General features: G+C 48.0%; 1 long non-coding RNA gene across 1 annotated transcript; it reads right to left on the bottom strand.

Moving 5' to 3' along the window:
• Positions 1-38: 38 nt before the first annotated feature.
• On the bottom strand, positions 39-5920 carry LOC140460231 (uncharacterized). Its single transcript, XR_011953919.1, has 2 exons — positions 4992-5920; positions 39-260 (listed from the first exon to the last, which is right to left on the bottom strand). It is a non-coding gene; the product is annotated as an uncharacterized lncRNA (long non-coding RNA).
• Positions 5921-8579: the final 2659 nt, after the last annotated feature.

The following is an 8579-nucleotide window of genomic DNA, read 5'->3' on the forward strand; positions in this document are numbered from 1 at the left end:
GCTCCCTGATCAAAATGAATACAGGCAGAAATGTGCGCTTCCACACAATGCAACTTTATTCACTTAATTTGCTTTTAGGTACATGCAAAGTAATGAGTGACCCTATTCGCTTAAAATATTTTTGAGACCGTCATCAAGTGAGTCTCACTGCGTTGGCTTCATATCGGGGTCTTTTGGGTGACGGCTCACACTTGGAACTCGATTTCTGTTCCCGTGATCTGGTCTCTCGAACCCCAGGCCGATGGTGAATGTCTGTCGAGCTGAGAAAAATACCCAATGTTAATACTATTCTGAATCGGATATGACGGGCTGCATTTCAGTCTCTGAGTACTTTTCCCACTTATTTCTCTATGCAAAAAAAAAATAACAGGTCCAGGTGTCTCTGTGCCTTCGTATGACAGTCTGTTCCCAAGACCAACCAAAGTCATTGCAATTACCTTCTAGCCAGAACAGCCTGTGTTTACCTGAATACTGGATTAGTGGTGCTGGAAGAGCACAGCAGTTCAGGCAGCATCCAACGAGCAGCGAAATCGACGTTTCAGGCAAAAGCCCTTCATCAGGTGTTTACCTGAAGCCTATTTTTCACTTATTCTCCTCCAATTGGTTATTGTCGTGCCCAATGAAACCTTCGCAATCTGAGTTGGAGACATTTTGCTCCTTCCTTTGACACATGAATTGACACAAAATACGGAGGCGGGGGGATTGAGGGTGATTTAGCGGTTTGGATCAGAAAATGCTAGCTGAAAGAAGACAGAGGGTGGTGAATGATGGGAAATGTTCATCCTGGAGTTCAGTTACTAGCAGGGTACTGCAAGGATCTGTTTTGGGTCCACTGTTGTTTGTCATTTATATCAATGACCTGAATGAGGGATTAGTAAATTTGCGGATGACACTAAGGTCGGTGGAGTTGTGGATAGTGATGAAGGATGTTGTAGGTTACAGAGAGACATAGATAAGCTGCACAGCTGGGTTGAGAGGTGGCAAATGGAGTTTAATGCGGAAAAAAGTGTGAGGTGATTCACTTTGGAAGGAGTAACAGGAATGCAGAGTACTGAGCTAATAATAAGATTCTCGGTAGCGTAGATGAGCAGAGAGACCTCGGTGTCCATGTACATAGATCCCTCAAAGTTGCCACCCAGGTTTTTTAGATTGGATTAGATTCCCTACAGTGTGGAAACAGGCCCTTTGGCCCAACAAGTCCACATCGACCCTCCGAAGAGCAACCCACCAAGACCCATTCCCCTACACCGAACACTATGGGCAATTTAACATGGCCAATTCACCTAACCTGCACATCTTTGGATTGTGGGAGGAAACCGGAGCACCCGGAGGAAACCCACACAGACACGGGGAGAACTGTCTCCACACAGACTAGTTGCCCGAGGCGGGAAATGAACCCAGGTCCCTGGTGCTGTGAGGCCGCAGTGCTAACCACTGAGCCACCATGCCATCCAAGTTGATAGGGTTGTTAAGAAGGCATACTGTGTGTTAGCTTTTATTGGTAGAGGGATGGAATTTCGGAGACATGAGGTCATGCTGCAGCTGTACAAAACATTTGGAGTATTGTGTACACCACATTATAGGAGGGATGTGGAAGCTTTGGAAAGGGTGCAGAGGAGATTTACCAGGATGTTGCCTGGTACGGAGGGAAGGTCTGATGAGGAAAGGCTGAGAGACTGGAGGCTGTTTTTGTTAGAGAGAAGAAGGTTGAGAGGCAACTTAATTGAGACATGTAAGATAATCAGAGGGTTAAGTTGGACAGTGAGAGCCCTTTTCCTCGGATTGCGATGGCAAGCATGAGGGGACACAACTTTAAATTGAGGGGTGATAGATATAGAACAGATATCAGAAGTAGTTTCTTTACTCAGAGTAGCAGGAGCGTGGAATGCACAGTCTGCAACAGTAGTAGACTCGCCAACTTTAAGGGCATTTAAATGGTCATTGGATACACATATGGGTCAGAATGGGATAGTATAGGTTAGATGGGCTTTGGGTTGGTTTCACAGGTTGGAACAATATCGAGGGCTGAAGGGCCTGTCCTGCCCTGGAATATTCTATGTTCTATGTTCTACATTGACACAAGGAATCCAGAAAGAACTAGCCAATGGTATACGATTTGGCCTGACAGTAGAAGACGGACAGTGGTGGTAGAGGATTGGTATTCAGACTGAAGGCCTGTGACAGCAATGATAGTGTACCGTGACACAATCATTCGTCATTTATAAAAACAATTTGGATGAGACTACAGCAGGCATGTTTAGTAAGTTTATGCATGACACCAAAATTGGTGAAGAAGGTTATCTCCGAATACACTGAGATATTGATCAGCTGGGCTGAAGAATGGCAAATGGAGTTTAGAATTAGAATTAGAATCCATGTCCACACTGACCCTCCGAAGCGTAACCCACCCAGACCCGTTACCCCTGACTAATGCAATTAACCTACACATCCATACCTACACACATCTACCAGAATCCAATCTACCAGGCCCGCTGTCAAGGAAAGGCCACCAGCATTCTCAAAGATCCATCCCACCCTGGCAATGTTTTTCTACAACCTCTCCCATCAGAGAGAAGCTTGAACACACGCACCAGCCGGTTTCCAAACAGTTTCTACCCTGCTGTTGTTAGAATACTGAATGGACTCAAACTCTTAGCATTCACCTGTACCTGTGCTTTTGTTTTTGCTGCTATTTACCTGTTATTTATTTGTCTATGCTAGTTTAACTCTGTGATCTGCCTGTATTGCTAGCAAGACAAAGCTTTTCACTGTGCCTCGGTACACGTGACAATAAATTCAATTCATCCTTGAACACTATGGGCAATTTAGCAAGGCCAATTCATCTAACCTGCACATCCTTTTTCGGATTGTGGGAGGAAACCGGAGTACCCAGAGGAAACCCATGGGAGAACGTGCAAACTCCACACAGATAGTCGCCCGAGACTGGAATCAAACCTGGGTCCCTGGTGCTTTGAGGCAGCAGTGCTAACCACTGAGCCCACTATGCCCATTTAGTTTAGATAAATGCAAGGTGTTGCATTTTTGTTAAGACAAACCAAGGCAGACCTTACACAGGTAGGGACTGTCGTCAAACAGAGAATAGGGGGCGCAGGTACACAGTTCCATGAAAATCACATCACAGGAAGAAAGTTGATGAAGGCAGTGTTTGGTACACTTGCTGTCATCAGTCAGAGCATTGAGTATTGGAGTTGGGACGTCATGCAACGGCTGCACAAAACATTGGTAAGGCCACAGTTGGAGTACAACAGACAGTTCTGGTCACACTGCTGTAGGAAGGCTATTATCAAACTGCAAAGTGTGCAATAAAGATTTACAAGGAGGTTACTGAGTTTGCAGGGTTTGTGTTCTAAGGACAGGCTGGACAAACTGAGACTTCTTTCCATGAAGTGTAAGAGGCTGAGGGGTGGCCTTATGGAGGTTTATAAAATCACAAGGGCAGGATTAGATTCACTACAGTATGGAAACAGGCCCTTCCACCCAACAAGTTTCACATCGACCCCTCCAAAGAGTAACCCACCCAGACCCATTCACCTAACCTACATTTACTCCTGACTAATGCACCTGTCACTATGGGCAATTTATCATTTCACCTGACCTCCACATCTTTGGACTGTGGGAGGAAACCGGAGTGCCCAGAGGAAACCCACGCAGACACGGGGAGGACGTGCAAACTCCACACAGTCAGTCACCCGAGGTGGGAATCGAACCCGAGTCAGTGGTGCTGTGAGACAGCAGTGCTAACCACTGAACCACCACCCCACCCCCATGTTGGAGGTGAATAGATTTGCTCTCCCCAGGGTAGGGGAGAGCAAAACTTGATGGCATAGGTTTAAGGTGACAGGGGTAAGATTTGAAAGGGGGCCCGAAAGGCAGCATTTTCACGCATATGGAACGAGCTGCCAGAGGAAATTGTAGAGGAGAGTACAATTACAACATTAAAAAGACATGTGGACAGGTAAGTGGATTGGAACGGTTTGTTAGTATATGGGCCAAATGCTGACAAATGGGACTGCACCACTTTACCCGTCAAGTTTACTCATTCACACAGGATTGGAAGGGGCAATTTAGAGTGAGAGGTCATTCGATATGGGGTAGTAATTTCAAACAGAGACGTGGAAAAATTACTTCTATCAATAGGGTCATTAATCTGTGGAATGCATTCCCCCAGAGCGCTGAGGATGCCAGAACATGGAGTAAACTTGAGGAGATTGACAGATGATGTTTAATCAGTAACAGGTTGAAGGGTTATGGAGAGGAGGCAGGAAAGGAGGGTTGAAGCCGAGATGCGATCAGCCTCGATGGTATTAAATGGTGGGACAGGCTCGATGGGCTGAATGGTGTACTCCTGCTCCCCGATGTCATGGTCTCACTGGGTCAACTTTAGTTCTACCTGCAATGAGAGGCAAACTCTGTTCCCTAACCAGGAGAAAGTAAATGTTGCTCATCAGCTTCTGTGGATCATTTCAGAGGAAATGTGCACTCCCAGGCTGAGAGAGCATCAGCCCCACGGGATATAAAACCCCACTGACCCTCCCACTTCACTCACTGTCTGAATGAACACGGTTCAGTCCTGGATATGATTTTCAGCAGCAAGAACAGCAGAATCTAAACGTAGTTGAGGTTGATAAACTTTCTTGTGTCTCCGCATCGTTCATGACTGGATAAATCCCCTCCCACACGCAGAGCAGGTGAATGGTTTCTCCCCAGTGTGAATTCGCTGGTGTTTCAGCACAGCAGATGGATCCCTGAATCCTTTTCCACACACGGTGCAGAGGAATGGTCACTCCCCAGTGTGAACGCACTGGTGGACCAACAACTGGCACAACTGAGTGAATCCCTTCCCACACTCAGAGCAAGTGAACGGTCTCTCCCCAGTGTGATGTTGCTGGTGTACCTGGAGGCTACTGAACTGAGTGAAGCTCTTCCCTCACTCAGAGCAGGTGAACAGCCTCTCCCCGGTGTGTACCCACCGTTGTCTGCGCATGCTAGACGGATTGCTGAATCATTCTGTACACTCGGAGCAGGTGAATGGCCTCTCTCTGGTATGAACCCGCTGATGTGACAGTAGGGAACAGGAGAATGTGAATCCCTTCCCGCACTCAGAGCGGGTGAACGGCCTCTCCCTGGAGTGAAATCGTTTGTGTTTTACAAGGCAGGATAACCGACTAGATCACTTATCGCACCTAAGGCAGGTGAATGGCTTCTCCCCATTGTGAACTTGCCGGTGTGTCAGCAGGGAAGAGGAGGCAGTGAAACCCTTCCCACAGTCTGAGCGGGTTAGTGGCCTCTCCCGGGTGTGTACCCGCTGGCGTGCCAGCAGTTTGGACGAGAAACTGAATCCCTTCCCATACTCAGACCAGGAGAAAGGCCATTCCCTGATGTGAAGGTGTACAAGGCAGGATGACCGAGTGAATGCTTTTCCGCACTCGCAGCAGGTAGACGTCCTCTCCCCGGTGTGAACTCGTTTGTGTGCCACCAGCGAAGAAGACTGATTGAATCCCTTCCCGCAATCCAAGCAAGTGAACGGCTTCTCTCCAGTGTGAATTCGCTCGTGTTTTTGAAGGCTGCATAAACTGACTGAACCCATCCCAGACGTGAAGCAGGTGAATTCGCCAGCGTCTCAGCAATGAAGAGGAATTAGCGAATCCCTCCCCACAGTCAGAGCAGGAGAATGGCCTCTCCCCGGTGGACCTCCAGTCGGGACGGAGACCTGTACCGTTTCCCACAGTCCCCACACTGCCATGGCTTCTCCACGGTGCTGTTGTCCTTGTGTCCCTCCAGGTTGGATGATGAACTGGAGCCTGAAGTGCCCCCACACACAGAACCCCTTGATGGTGTCTCCTGGAGGAATGTTATTGCAGCAGCAGCAGCATCAATAACTTCCGCATTCAGACAATAGGAGTGCTCTGATTGGCTGGAGGACCAGAGCGCTTCCGGTCCTCCAGCGCTATCTATTGGACAGTCCGCATGCCGAGCTGCCGGGGGCCAGCCAATAGGAGCCGCGCCTGTTCCGGACAAAGGGCCACGCGCTGCCCCTCGTGCTGAGGGAGCTGGAGGAGGGGAGGGCACTTTACAACAAATCCCTTCCCTTCATTGTCCTCCAAGGGATGTGTTCACTCAAAGCCCAGGGTTTCATTGTAACCTCACACTCCCTGAGACTTCCTCATCTGGCCCAACATCTGTGAGCACCACACTCTCTGTTCTGAACGGGTCAGGCAGCATCCCTGCTGAAAGTTTAAAACACCAGGCTATCGTCCAACAGGTTGATTTGGAAATACAGCACAAGCTTTTTTGAGCGCTGCTCCTTCGTCAAGTAATTGGAGGGGCAGGATCACAGGACACAGAGTGTATTGTAAAATATCAAAGTGTCATACAACTGATGCGATGTATTGAATAAGCCTAGATTGCTGACCTGACTCAAGATTGGGGTATAGACAGACTCTAACCTTACATCTTTAATGCATTTACTGAGCTGATTTATCTTTACACTGATAAAACCTTATGTTAGACCAGGACTGTGACTTGAAATAAATTCTGGGATTTACATAATAGTCGAAACCTGCATCCCCATTCTAAGTACACTAATCTTTTGCAGTAAATTCTGTGCCCTATGATCCTGCCCCACTAGCTACCTGACGAAGAAGCAGCGCTCCAAAAGCCTGTATTTTCCCACATGGTTAAAGATGCCCTCCAACGCATCTCATCCACATCCCCCACCCCCTACCAACCTTCGCATTAACCAAATCATCCGCCGACATTTCCACCACCTCCAAAAAGACCTCACCACCAGGGATAGATTTCCTTCCCCACCCCTTTCCACCTTCCGCAAAGACCGTTCCCTCCGTGACTACCTGGTCAGGTCCGCGCCCCCCCCCTCCAACCCACCCTCCCATCCTGGCACCTTCCCCTGTCACCGCAGGAACCGCAAAACCTGCGCCCACACCTCCTCCCTCACCTCTATCCAAGGCCCTAAAGGAGCCTTCCACATCCATCAAAGTTTTACCTGCACATCCACTAATATCATTTATTGTATCCGTTGCTCCCGATGCGGTCTCCTCTACATTGGGGAGACTGGGCGCCTCCGAGCAGAGCGCTTTAGGGAACATCTCCGGGACACCCGCACCAATCAACCAAACCGCCCTGTGGCACAACATTTCAACTCCCCCTCCCACTCTGCCGAGGACATGGAGATCCTGGGCCTCCTTCACCACCGCTCCCTCACCACCAGACGCCTGGAGGAAGAACACCTCATCTTCTGCCTCGGAACACTTCAACCCCAGGGCATCAATGTGGACTTCAACAGTTTCCTCATTTCCCCTTCCTCCAGCTCACCCTAGTTCTAAACTTCCAGCTCAGCACTGTCCCCATGACTTGTCCAACCTGCCTATCTTCTTTTCCACCTATCCACTCCACCCTCCTCCCGCCCCCGACCTATCACCTTCATCCCCTCCCCCACTCACCTATTGTACTCTATGGATTCCTGATGAAGGACTTTTGCCCGAAACGTCGATTTCGAAGCTCCTTGGATGCTGCCTGAACTGCTGTGCTCTTCCAGCACCACTAATCCAGAATCTGGTTTCCAGCATCTGCAGTCATTGTTTTTACCGAGTCTGTTCCCAAGACCAGCCAAGGTCACTGCAGTTACCTTCCAACCAGAATGGCCTGTGTTTACCTGAAGTCTGTTTCTCACGTATTTCCCCTTCAATTGCTGATTGCAATGCACAATTAACTGTTAACAATCTGAGCTGGGGATATTTTGCTCCTTCAACTGACGCAAGTTTTGATCTCGTGGAATCCAGGGAGAGCTGGCCAGTGGGCCAGTGGCTGGAGAAGGTTATCTGAGAGTACAATGGGATCTTGATGAGCTGAGCCAAATAGAGTTTCATTTAGATAAGCGCAATGTATTGCATCTTGCTGAGACAAACCGAGGGGCAGGACTTAAAACAAATTGGGCGTGTTGTCAAACAGAGAGTGTTTGGCGTGCAGGTACGTAGTTCTTTGAAAGTCATGATTTGGGGATGCCAGTGGGGTGTACAAATTTAAAAAATCATACGACACCAGGTTATAGTCCAACAGGTTTAATTGGAAGCACACTAGCTTTCGGAGCATCGCTCCTTCATCAGGTGGTAGTGGAGGGCTCGATCCTAACACAGAATTTATAGCAAAAATTTACAGTGTGATGTAACTGAAATTATACATTGAGAAATTGATTGCCTGTTAAGCCTTTCACCTGTTAGAATACAGTGATAGTTTCACTTCTTTCATGTGTAAATCACAAAACCTTTTTTTAACTTTGTACACCTCAGTCCAACACCGGCATCCCCAAAGTTTGGATAATCAGGTCTTAAACTTTTGCCAGATGCAGTTACTTGCTATAGCGAGTGTTTGTAATAAGTAGTGTGTGTGTGACAGACCTTGGAGCCCTTCACTTTGTCCCTTAGCTTTATGGACAACTTTATGGATAACTTCCATTAACATCCATTAAGATGATGGAAAGAAAGTGCTTACCATAAAGCTAAGGGACAAAGTGAAGGGCTCCAAGGTCATAACCTGGTGTT

The sequence above is a fragment of the Chiloscyllium punctatum genome, chromosome 36 (genome assembly GCF_047496795.1).
Source record: "Chiloscyllium punctatum isolate Juve2018m chromosome 36, sChiPun1.3, whole genome shotgun sequence".
NCBI lineage: Eukaryota > Metazoa > Chordata > Chondrichthyes > Orectolobiformes > Hemiscylliidae > Chiloscyllium > Chiloscyllium punctatum.